The 12,469-nt window shown below is 35.8% G+C and overlaps 3 non-coding genes across 3 annotated transcripts; all 3 read right to left on the reverse strand.

Annotated features, from left to right (window-relative positions):
* Positions 1–247: 247 nt before the first annotated feature.
* Positions 248–330, reverse strand: trnal-uaa (transfer RNA leucine (anticodon UAA)). The gene has a single exon. It is a non-coding gene; the product is annotated as a tRNA-Leu (tRNA).
* Positions 331–1,798: 1,468 nt separating this feature from the next.
* On the reverse strand, positions 1,799–1,881 carry trnal-uaa (transfer RNA leucine (anticodon UAA)). The gene has a single exon. It is a non-coding gene; the product is annotated as a tRNA-Leu (tRNA).
* Positions 1,882–6,343: 4,462 nt separating this feature from the next.
* On the reverse strand, positions 6,344–6,426 carry trnal-uaa (transfer RNA leucine (anticodon UAA)). The gene has a single exon. It is a non-coding gene; the product is annotated as a tRNA-Leu (tRNA).
* Positions 6,427–12,469: the final 6,043 nt, after the last annotated feature.

A 12,469-nucleotide genomic window follows, 5' to 3' on the forward strand; every position in this document is an offset into this window, starting at 1 on the left:
TCTAATTACGAGTAGTTAATTTTGGAGTCTGATTACATTATCCAGATTACATGTAGTATACACAATATCAATTATTTTAAGGTCTGGCTGGTTAGCATAGCCCAGTTAGTCCCTGCTGGTAGATGCTTTAACTACAACATGTGGACCACCTAGCCTATGCATTGCCAAAAAGCTCTTTCTTTATTTAACTGGTTGCTTAAGAAACACACCTGCAGAGCAGCTTCAGTTTCTAAAGATTGAATTGGCCTACCAGGAGTGGGGTTTGAACCCACGAGGACATTTGTCCATTGGATCTTAAGTCCAACGCCTTAACCACTCGGCCATCCTGGTCCTTGTTTGGTATCAATCACCCCATTGTCTCTTCCACAGGAGCACTGTAGGAACGCTTAAACAGCAGAGCAGCATTACTGTATGAACCCTCAAAGCATCTTTCTCCATGGTAAGCCATTTAAAAGTTGATCTGTATGCTAATGCCATCAAATGTATAGAGTTTTCTTCTCGGGTTTTGTTCTAAACGTGACCATATTTACTCAGATTTCCCATATTACACTAGTAAATGATTGAGTGTTTACCCAGCATATGCATGAATGTATAAAATGCAATGATCTGACATAATTTCTATGCATTTATTTTTTACCAAGTATTGGAAAGTTATTATGGTAACCAATATGCTGGGTACTGAATACATATTCTGAATGATTGGATTTGATCTCATTTTGAACTGTTTACTTGCAAAATGAAAGTGTGGGCAAAAACAAAAGCAAATTATAATTGTGTGCAACAAAGTATTAAAAGAAGGACATTTAGAAAACACAGTTATGCCATAATCTTCAAATGAATGCCTGACTTATGTAAAAGTAATGTGACACTAGACCTTAATGGAAAAATGTCCATGTGATATCATTTATTGTTTGTAAATCACATGAAATTGCTTTTGAATGCAATGAAATGACTGCATTCATTAAATCGTCCCCAGTCTTGTGGGGATGGAAAGCACACATAAGTCAGTAACCATGGTTTCTGATGACTTACTATTGCAGGGGTGTCATAGCGACAGAGAGATCTACACTGACTCTGTAGAAGGTGTGGATAGCATCTATATACAACTTGTCAGTCGCTTGGCTCAGTTCGTTGTGTTTCTGAAACTGCAGGTGTCCCTCCTGACATGGCTCTTATTAGCACTCATATAGAGAAGTGCTCATGTGAGACGAAACCTGTTTCATCAGGAACACACAGCCACGGTACACATGGGAGGACAGGGAAAGAGGTTTCTGAGAAAAAAACAAACATCTGTTTATTAAAATAACCTTGGCACACTGGCAAGTTTGACCTTATGTGAATATTTTACCAATATTCTGTCTTTCCTTGCTTAAAAAGCTCAAGTCTGGTGGGTGTTTTTTTTTTTTTTTTTTTTTGTAGGTTTTTTTTGCAAATGCTTTTATCAAAAGTGTTCAACCCTTTATTTTTATTACTACGAGTGGGGTTCAAACCCAGAAACACATTTCCCCATTAAATCTTAAGTTCAACACCTTAATCACTCAGCCATCCTGGTGACGTTGTTGGTGTTTATACAAGTATTTCAGAACCACTTTGTTGATAACCACAACATATATAAATGTTGCAACTAACAGAAGTGTGTTTCAAAAATGTATCTATTGGGTCTTAAATCTAATGCCTTAACCACTCGACCACCCAAGATGTGACCACTGTGAGCTGTTGTGTTCCCTTTACTGTTACTTCAGAAACCAAGTTGTTACACAACCACATAACTATGTTCTGTTTAAAAATTACATTGGTATACCAGGAGTGGGGTTCGAACCCACGAGGACATTTGTCCATTGGATCTTAAGTCCAACGCCTTAACCACTCGGCCATCCTGGTCCCTTTGTTACAGGGAAACCTTTGTTCCTTCTTCACGTATCTCTTAACCATTGTGGGAAACCAGTTTGATATAATGCGACCAGATACAGTCAAATTAATATTTTCCATTTAAAATCACATTGATCTACCAGAAGTGGGATTTAAAACCCTCTAGGACATCTGCACCAGTTGGATTTGTCCAATGGAACTAGTTTGTTGGTAAAACCACATCCAGTCTCATGACTATGTGGGGCAAATTAGTTTTCCTCCAAATTAAAAAAATCCAAACACTGGATTTCTTAACAGGTTGTGCAGCTGCTCAGTGTGTGTTCTTATCCGTCCTTAATGCGGAATGAACGCGTCCCCTTAAGCATCTTCCCCATTTGTGACACGGCCGCGTTTGGCTTTGATCGCCTTCTGCACGGCTCAACAGGCAAACACTTTAATTAGTGCTTTATTGACTAATGCTTTTCTCCAGGCCCTGTGTCACTAGCTTTACCGGCCAGCAGCCTATTCTTTGTGGATTAACCTCTTTCTATGCACAGTTTAACCAGCCATTGTCCTGCAGTAACGTGAACTGTTCTTGCAGGAGGTTTCGACACAAAAGCCCTCAGTGCCCAGGCAAACCTCAAAGAGCCATCATCCCTCCATCTCTAGCTCTTCAAAGATCCTTCATCATTCTGAATCCCTCTGTTCCTCCTCGGCCCCTCGTTTAGGAGCAGGACCCCAACGGCCCTCACCTCCCCCATGGACCAGCACACTTATTTCCGTGTCTCTTGGGAGCTTGGAGCTCATAAGTAAGACCTGGACAGCTGATAATGACTTTGCAGCTCTGGGGGAAGGAGGTTACTGCTGCGTTTTCGTGGTTATGGCAGTGGTGGTCTGTGTGTACATGCAGGGTCCAAAATCAATACTCACAGAGCACTGGATGAGAATAAAAAATGGCTTTTGGCAAATCAAAGGGCATTTTTAAATTATTTTTTAGAAATGCAACATCATAGCGGTTAAAATTGCAATGTAAGAAAAACAGACTGACCTTTTTTGTCATGCTTAAATGAAAAAAAAAAAAGATCCAAACAGTTTACTAATGAAAAGTAATTTATCTTCTGACCACTTTTACCATAAATTTAGCAAAAAATCCAAAAGTTGTATTATTTTAGTTATGTTTTAGTTATTTGTGTGTGTAACTTTAGAATTCCATGTGGCATCTTATTCTTGGTGTTGAAAACAAGAAAGAAAATCATAATGGGTTATTATGTTTTGTGATAGATTTGTTGTTTCACCTGATGGGACTGGCAAATAGGAGTGGTTAGTTTACTTCAACAAATATTTCTTAAAGTAAATTTCTGTTTTAGATGCACACTTTAAAGTCATGGCCACAAAAAAAAGCTGATTGAACACACATTGACCTTTCGTGGCAATATGTCTCAACAGAAGAGCGGTGATGTCACATTATATGGGGTAAGTTGTCAATTTCAAAATTAAATTAAGGAAATAAAACCCTGAATGGATCACACTTCAGCTAAAATGTAAAAGGTAAAATCTAAAAAATATATAATATATAATATATATAAATATATAATATATTACTAGACCTAAATAAATAAAGCTATTAACAATAATAAAAAAATAATAAATATGGTATATAAGTTATATTTACAATTTTTATGAGCTTTTTTTAGATTCATGGTTGATATGTTGACTGCTATGTTTATTGATGGTGTATAGCATCTATTGGCAGACCAGACATTGTAAAATCATTTGATTCGGGGGTGGGGGGGGGGGGATTTATCCTCTGTTTCTTATCCTAACCTCGTTTCTGCCAAACACTTCTTTTTAGTGGACACCTCCTTGTGTGGAGTCCGAGCAGCCCTTTCATCTGAGAGCAACTCTAATGATTCCTTGTAATGAGCAGACCTTTGCCATGCTAATGAGTGTTCAATTGTTCCTGCTTTTCCATGGCTTCTCCATCAGCAGGGGCAGCATTCTTGGATGGGGGCTTCACCGCGTCCATCTCCTAAAAACCCTGCTGGATCTTATTGAAAGGGGGGCAAGATAGCCGCCTTTGAAGCACAAGCAGTCATTATCTTCTCTGAGGGCTCTTGTTGGGTAATTGCGGTGGCTTTTTGGTGCGAATGATTTCTTGATATTGTAGACGAGTAATTCTCAGCATGAGCCTAATATATATTTTTTTCTCTCTTCTTTTGTCTGACATACCTGACAGGTCACGGGGGAAGGGTTCGCTTACCGCAGGGTGCTGCGAATCAATATAACACACTACTTCTTTTCCAATAAATGACACGAGATGGAGAAAGATGAGTTCGACAGACTGAAGGGAGCTGGTTTATTGGAGACTCAATAACTTGAGCTATTTATATGTGCAGCCTCCTCGTTTCCTTAATGACCTCTTTACCTATTTCAGGCCACCCGAGAGCTTCAGTCTGTGTTGAACGGGGATTGTGTGGAGCTCTGTCGTAGTTCTTGATCTTTCTACAGTTACATGCCTGAAGAATGCGCTTAGGTTACTGGAATACCAGTGTTTCTAAAAATGAGTCTGTGCTCCCCCCGAGAAGGACAGTGAGAGATTTACACAGCTGGTCCATGAGCACAACACAAACTCACAGTTCATTCTTTCTTTCTCTTTTCAGTATGCAGTAACAGAGGGTGTTGGGTACACATTACATTCCCTCCAGCAGTACTCACCCCACATCTGATTCCTGCGATCTGGGTGGTTTGTGTGTATATTGATTCATCATTTCATCAAATAGCAGGAGTTATTTTTGTTCCTTTTTTTGGCCCATTAGATGTTTATTCCTTTTTAAATGTATCTAAAATAGAATTTTGTTTAAAAAAAAAGAAAAAAAAGAAAAATTACTTGTGTCATAGAGCAAGCAAAGGATAATGTAAAATCTGTACAATCTTTAAAGTAAAGATTCTTTTTTGATATTTATGGTTCCATGAAGAATCTTTAGCATCCGTGGAAACTAGTGAAGTATAGGGTACTGATAGTTTCTTATTGATGACTTTAAAAAGTGGTAATATCCACTTATCCAAAGTCTTATGTAGTTCATATTAAAATGGGAAGTTGGGGCAGGATGTATCGTGTTTTTTAAAACCATCAACTGTCACACACTTTAAAATAAAAGAATGATTTTTAAATGAGCTTAAAGTATATTTTGTATGTTTTTAAGTGTATACTGTAATATTTACTCTACTAAACTGAATGCTAACAAAACAACAGTTTTCATTTCCTTTCAGTCTGTCGTGTCAGGGGGCTTCTGGTTCAGATTGTTCTGTGTCAGGCCTAGTAAAAGCAGCTGCATCTTTTCCTTGTCGAAGAAGAAAGGAAAGGAAAACACACGCAGCCCCCGCCAGTCCTGTGGGTCTGGCAGGGTCATAACCCAGCACCTGAGCTAATCATGGACATTATCAAAACAGCAGGCTTTCTGGGGTCTGTTTATTTATGCTATCCGGGGTGGCCCCTCGCTCTACCCGGGCCTTGCCCTCGTAACAGCACCTGGAGCAGACAGTAAACACCTCCGCCTCAGCGCTGGACGAATGGGGTGCTAAAACTGAACAGGAAAGTGAAAGAAACCTTAAGCTGTGAGTCAGGTGTGTCAGTGAACATTAGAATTAAAACATCAGAACAGATGATGGTTTTACCATAGTTTCCCTTTTTATTGTGATTATAGAGGGTCCCAACAGAACATGCTTAAGTACTATTAGCTTTTATAAGTGCTCGCCAACAATGTAATATTAGTTAATTTTTTTTTTTAGTGATAGAAGAACCATTTTGGTTCCCTAAAGAAACCTTTCAGTGAACAGTTCTTAAAAGAACCTTAGTGTAATGAACATTTTAATAATCCAAGTAACCTTTTTCCACTATAAAGAACCTCGTGTTCAATGGAAAGGTTCCATGGATGCTTAAAATTCTTCATGGAACTGTAGATGCCAATAAAGAACCATTATTTGTAAATAAAGAAAATCCTTTCTCTGATTAAAATGTTGTATATACTCCTGGAAATACTGTTGCAATTGAGATCAGTTTATGTTTGTCTTGCATCCTCAGTATCACTTCTTATCCTGTTATTTGTATTTATTTATTTGTAAAAATCTCTTTAACTCTTTCACTCCAGGAAATGAGATCATTTCGAAGGGAAAATAACAAACACACATCAAAGTATTAGCATTGGATTTTGTTGTTGTTATTGATTGAATTTGATGTTTTTCATAAGCACATTACCATTGTCCTGCATCTCTATATTCCATTTAAAATTCTCTTCCCTACCCAGAGTGAGATTTAAACCCATAAGGACATTTGTCCATTGGATCTAAAATTCCACACCATTTTTGACTCATTATGCATCAAGCAATTCTGATCACATGCTAAACAACCATTTCTTTTCTTATACAGTTACTTCAATGGTTACTTTGAGAATCTAGCTGGTTGGTAGCAATGATATGTTTAAATGTGGCAACATTTTACCAGGAGTGGGGTTCGAACCCACGAGGACATGCATCCATTGGATCTTAAGTCCAACGCCTTAACCACTCGGCCATCCTGGTTGTTTTGTTGGCTTAGTTTAGCTGGGTTAGGAAGTTTGACTCCTCACCCTAGGGTTGTGGGATAGAATCTCGGGCCGGCAATAACACGACTTAGGACCCCTTGAGCAAGTCATCGAACCCCCAACTGCTCCCCGGGCACCGCAGCATAAATGGCTGCCCACTGCTCTGGGTGTGTGTTCACAGTGTGTGTGTATGTGTTCATTGCTCTGTGTGTGTTCACAGTGTGTGTGTATGTGTTCATTGCTCTGTGTGTGCACCTTGGATGGGTTAAATGCAGTGCCCGAATTCTGAGTATGGGTCACCATACTTTGAATGTCATGTCACTTTTAAATTCTCATTGATCTACTTAGGCATGGAGTTCAAATCTACAAAGACATTTGTCTATTGGATCTTAAATCCAATGTCTTAACCACTCTGACATCCTGTTAAACTCTGTTTCTTATGAGACTTGGAAAAAGTAGTTTCACATTGTTATTTACGTTACTTGATGTCTTTGTCAGATGTCATATGTCACGTTCTGGTCTATCCAAGTGCTAGAGCGGATGAGTTTGACTCCAGGATGCAGTTCGGTCATCTCTGTGAGTTTATCTGAGGCACGTCTTTGAATTCCTCTTGAGGAAGATAAGAACTGCAATCTTAACCTGCTCTCTTTTCAATCTGTCTCTGTCTGTCTGTTTCCTTTCTACTCTCAGTTCAGCTCAAAGTGCATTATATCGCAAAAAGAAGTTTCACACTGGCATTCCTGTTTTTTTCCAGCAACAAATAGCCAAAAAAACTAAATGAAATCAAAAGCTTTATTTCTCATGTGCAAAATCTTATAGAATGTAATGCACTTAAATGTCCTTCATATGTCACATGTCACGCAGCAGTGATTGTGAGATCAGTGCTGAAGGACATCTGCTCTACAGGAATAACAGCATGACATGTGTCCTTGCTCATGTTTTTTGACTGGAATTACTGTAAAGGCAGAGTATATTTTATAAGCTACTCTGGGTTCATAAATCAAACCAAAGCCTTTTTCATTTACTCCTCTTTATAGCTCTCCTCCAAACAGCTGTAAACAACAGTGTTTTCTGGAACGTATCAGTTTATTGATTGAATCTTCTTAAAAGAAAGCTCCTTTCATTATTGCCACACCAGTATATCTGTCAAAAGCTCTGGGTAGAAACATAAACCATATATATGTGCCCACAAAAAGGTCTTTGTGCTTGATTAGAAGGGGTTTCATGGAGCAGCTGTTGTTCTGTTGCACATTGTTTGCTGAAAAATTATTCTCATTTCACTGCATTTGATATACTTGATACGTGTAAACCAATTATATTTGTCCACTGTATCAGTGTTAACCTGTCGATGTTAGTAGTTTATCAGGAGGTGTTGGAGTTCTGCTAACCAATTTATAATCTAAAAACATTTTCTAAACATTCTATTTTGGTTGTGAGAATGTTCAAGTTTCAGAGCGCACAGAACAGTAGGCTAGTTTAAGTTTAATGGAATGTTTTCCTAATGTTCCCAGGAAATTCATTTGTAATATTCCAATAGTGAGTTGTGAAAATTTGGTTTCTAAAGGCTATCCCATCCACTTTACTTGAACATGATGAATGATTTTTTTTAAGGGAATTATTAAAAAATATGTACCTGCCTGTGCTTGTGACGAAATTTTTGCAGAATGACAATATGTTGCTTCTTGCACGTCTTGCAATACTTTTAAAGTGAAATATCCCGTTTGTGGTGCTAAAAGCACATTCAGTTTTATCTGAAACAGATGCACATGAATCTAGCAACCTTGGTCTCATAAATCATGGAAATTTGGAAATAAAATGTTGCGCAACTAAATATCTAACTGATAGTGTAAAGAAATGCAAATGTGAAATAAACGCATATTTGCTGATGCAAAATTTTTATGCCTAACTTTTACATACTGTAATGTATTTGGAACATTCCTTATATGGTGTGATGTCTATCTTGCTTGCAGTTGCTATGCTGTTCTCAGTAGTTGCTAGGTGTTTACTAGTCAACTTGATGAAGCATGATTTTCTAGTCTCTAGATATAGCTCAGGTTCTCCAAGCTTTTAGGATTTTCTTTTTCCGTTTTGACGTCCAACAAGGCAAAAATCATGTATCTGATTGTTTAGAAATGTAATAGAATACTATTCAAAGCTATAATTTGTTTTCATAGGAATATTAAATGTAGTACAAAATAGTTTAATACTTAGAGTTAACGATTTGTTCATATCCTTATTCCTAAGTGTTAGCAACAGTAATAGTGTTTTATAGAGACTTAGCAAGCACTACTAGGAAAGGATGTGATGGTGAGGCACAGAGCTGAAGGGAAGCAGGAGGTATATACAGTATGTGTGCAGAGGGTCATATGTTCATTACTCACAGTCGGTCAGTGGCTGCCGGCCAGCACATAAATATCATCAGGACATCAGGACAGCGTGCCAGGGTGACAAATGACTGCAGCAGTCGGGGAAGAGACAATATTTCAAGGAGGAATAGCAAAGACGTCACACTCACAGTCTCTCACACACACTCAGTATGCTGACCTTTCCCACACGAGGACCTATGTGTGTGTAATCTCAGGTTGCACAAGCATAACAATCTCTACTACAAACTCAGCATTCTGCTCGGCCGTCTCGCCTCGCCGTAAAACAAGGGTGCAATAAATGCTTGAGTATTTCAAACGCCTGAGACGAGAAGCTTGACCTTTGATCCTCACGATGAAGGACAATATGAATGATTGATTTATATTCAATACAGCTCACCTCCTGTCTTTGTGTAAAGCTGTTGCACTGAGAGAAAGGTCAAATGTTAGTGAATATGCCTTATATTTTAAAGGATATTTCATGATAGAGATAAATCATTCATTATACATGCTTTTAATAATTAATGAACTTTATTTAGCTATTTTGATGATCTTTGAAATGGTTCTTTCATGAGTTCTTCCTGTTTAATTGACTAATTTAACTATTCCTTATTTATTCTTTATATTATTATTATTATTATTATATTCTTTTGCTAAGTAGGGAGAATGAACTTAAATAAAAAAATATAAATAATAATAATAATAAATAAATAAATAAGCATTCTTTTGATAAAATAGCTCTTTTTTGATGTTCTTTATTTATTATTTAATTAAATATATTTAAAATTGTATTTACTTTTTTCTATTTTTACTTTTATTCTTTATTTTCAATAATAATAAACTTTAATAAAATGAAACAAAACAAAATCAAATAGTTCTTTCTTAAATTCTGCTGGAGATAATTGATAATTTTTGTAATTATTTGTTTACTATTTAATCACATCTATTTTACTTTTTCCGATGGTTTACTCTTTTTTTATCTTTAAGTAGAGAAATTTAAATTTGATAATGCATATTAAATTACATTTACATTTTAAACAAGATTAAATTAAATTGTCCTTTTGAGAATTTTTAAAATGGTTCTTTCTTGAACTTTATGTTTTAGGGATGTTGGAGATCATTTATCATTGTAATGATTATTAATTTATTATTTAATTATGCCTATTTTACATTTTATTCTCTTTTTCTTTTTTCTCTTTTTTTAGTAAATAGTACATTAATTAATTGAACTTTTCTGTTTGAGGGATGTTGGAGATTTTTTTTTTTTTTTTTTTGATCTTTTTCATGTTTGGATTTTTTTTAAGGAACTTTCTCTGGATCCATTGCATATGTGATCAATGGTTTCCACAGTGATTTCTCTTTCCTGGATCCTTTGAACTTTGGCCCTGACCCCTGGAGGACATTGGACCGCCTGCAGTAGTATTTTATCTCTAGGAGATTCCTTGTTTCATCTTGCCTCTCTGTGTTGTCTTTGGCCTCCTCCTGCAGTTTGTTTGTGATTTCAAACAGAGCATATGATAACAGGGTTGAGCTCTCTCGTGATACAGAGCTCTGATAAGGGTCTTGATATCAGGTCACACAGAATCAGGTCTGGTTATCCCACAACTTGACCTAGACAAGGAAAGCCCTTATTTTATTATCTGATTCCTTAAAAAGATTCACATTAGGAGTAAGAATTAAACATGAGGTCACTATGATCTGCTGATACTTGTGTGGGTCAAGGGATTTTTGTGGTCACATCACCAGGCTTTTATAGGGATCTTTCCACACACATTCCTGCTCTTTTTCATTTTGAAGTCCCTTATTGCACGGAGATGTATCTCAGGCCACATGTGATTGCTATCGTAAAGTTCATGTGCAGGCTTGACATGCTCTCAGTGCTTTAATCACATGTATTCAGGTCAAGGAAGACAGATATTCTGGTATTGGGATCCATTTTCTAACATGCCCTTTTCCCAATTAAGCATTTTATTTATTCAGTGTTTCATTTTTATCTATTTACCTATTTAGTTATTTTGCTTATTTGTATGATTTCTGTATAGAGATCACATTTTGATACATAAAATAAAATACAAATAAAATATTGTGTATTTTATAAAATCCTTTTTATTTTATTTTATTTTATTTTATAAAATAAATTAAAATTAAATGTGCACTTTATTTTATTTTATTTTCAAAATGCAATCTCCTTGCTTTAATATAAAAATAAACAGTAAAAATTAAAAATAGAATAAAAAGTAAATAAAGTAAATAATAAGTAAAACAGATATAGTTAAGCAATAAATAATTAGTATTAGTATTAATTGTATCCAACATCCCTCTACAAAAAAAAAAATCTACAAAGAACGACAGAAGTTTTAGAAAGTTTTTTCTTCCTGTTTTTTTTTTTTTAAGAATAAAAATATAATAAAATTAACAAAAGTAAAGTTTAGGACTAGATTTTTATTTTAGTTGTAAAGTGACAGCTTGACGACCCTGTTTCTTTAGTAATAGGGAAATTATGTGGTAACAGGCTCTTGCATGCAAAATGCAAAACAGATATTACATATATATTGCTCAAGATTTCTAACATTCTTAAAGAGTAGTTTAATTTAAAACAAAGTATTTAAATTACTGTTGACATCAAGCAGAGTGCTTTAATGCTTTGAACTGTCTGGTGGTCAGGACCGCTTGTTGTTGTTATGGCAATGATATTAATCAGTGATGAATGTGTTGACATAACTGCATGCATCTGTTCTTCAGCCGTTTAATGCCCCTATCAATGTTGTCTCACCTCTACTCTTCATGTCCTAAGGGCCTATCTCTCTTTTTTCCCCAACCCACTTTCTCTTTTTATTTTGGCAGTTATGTAATAACCAAATTAACTTAAATTCTTTTCACATAAAACAACCATCTGAATTTGATCAGGCAAACCACAAACTTTGAGTCAAACATAACTAAAATATCACATCAGCGTCTCTGGCACAACATTTGAGCGTCGGTTTCTTTCTGTTGTTCCATCGTCATGACAACTGTGCCATCTGTCTCAACAAGAAGTAGATTGGACAGAGATATTAAATGTCCATCAACCATCACTAATATCATATCTCTCAAACGTTCTCGAGGCTCTTTTGATTTCAAAGAGACAAAAAACTGCCAAATGCACAAAGGAAAGACCCAGTACTCTCAAATAACACTGACATTTTCCACAAACGGTCCAATTTTTTTTTTTTTTTTTTCAGAAAATGTTTAGTCGAAAAAAATAGACACATATGATGTTGTTTGATTATAAATGAGTCTTATTAATTTTTAAAAAAATTATATGTAGTACATATTATGGCAAGAAAAATTATAAATATCACAACATAAATTCTCACATACGAAAATAAATATATAAAAAAAAAACTGTGTAACTGAGTAAAATGTGTTTATTGATTAAGTTTTGATTGATTTAATAATATATTTAATCTAAGATCATTAGGTAACAGGCCCAATTTTAGCCATAACTCAACTGGCACAAACCAATGACAATCAACTTTATTCTAAATCACTCTGTTTTTTGTATTAAGAACTAATTCTTACTGCAAAAAAAAAAAAAAAAAAACAGGGGATTTGTGTTTCGGAGGGTTTATAAAAGTAATAGGACACCAAACCATACTGAATTTGTGGAATGTCACAGCAGCTTTACGAGTTTTGTAA

This window comes from Carassius gibelio, chromosome B17, assembly GCF_023724105.1.
Source record: "Carassius gibelio isolate Cgi1373 ecotype wild population from Czech Republic chromosome B17, carGib1.2-hapl.c, whole genome shotgun sequence".
In the NCBI taxonomy this organism is placed as follows: domain Eukaryota; kingdom Metazoa; phylum Chordata; class Actinopteri; order Cypriniformes; family Cyprinidae; genus Carassius; species Carassius gibelio.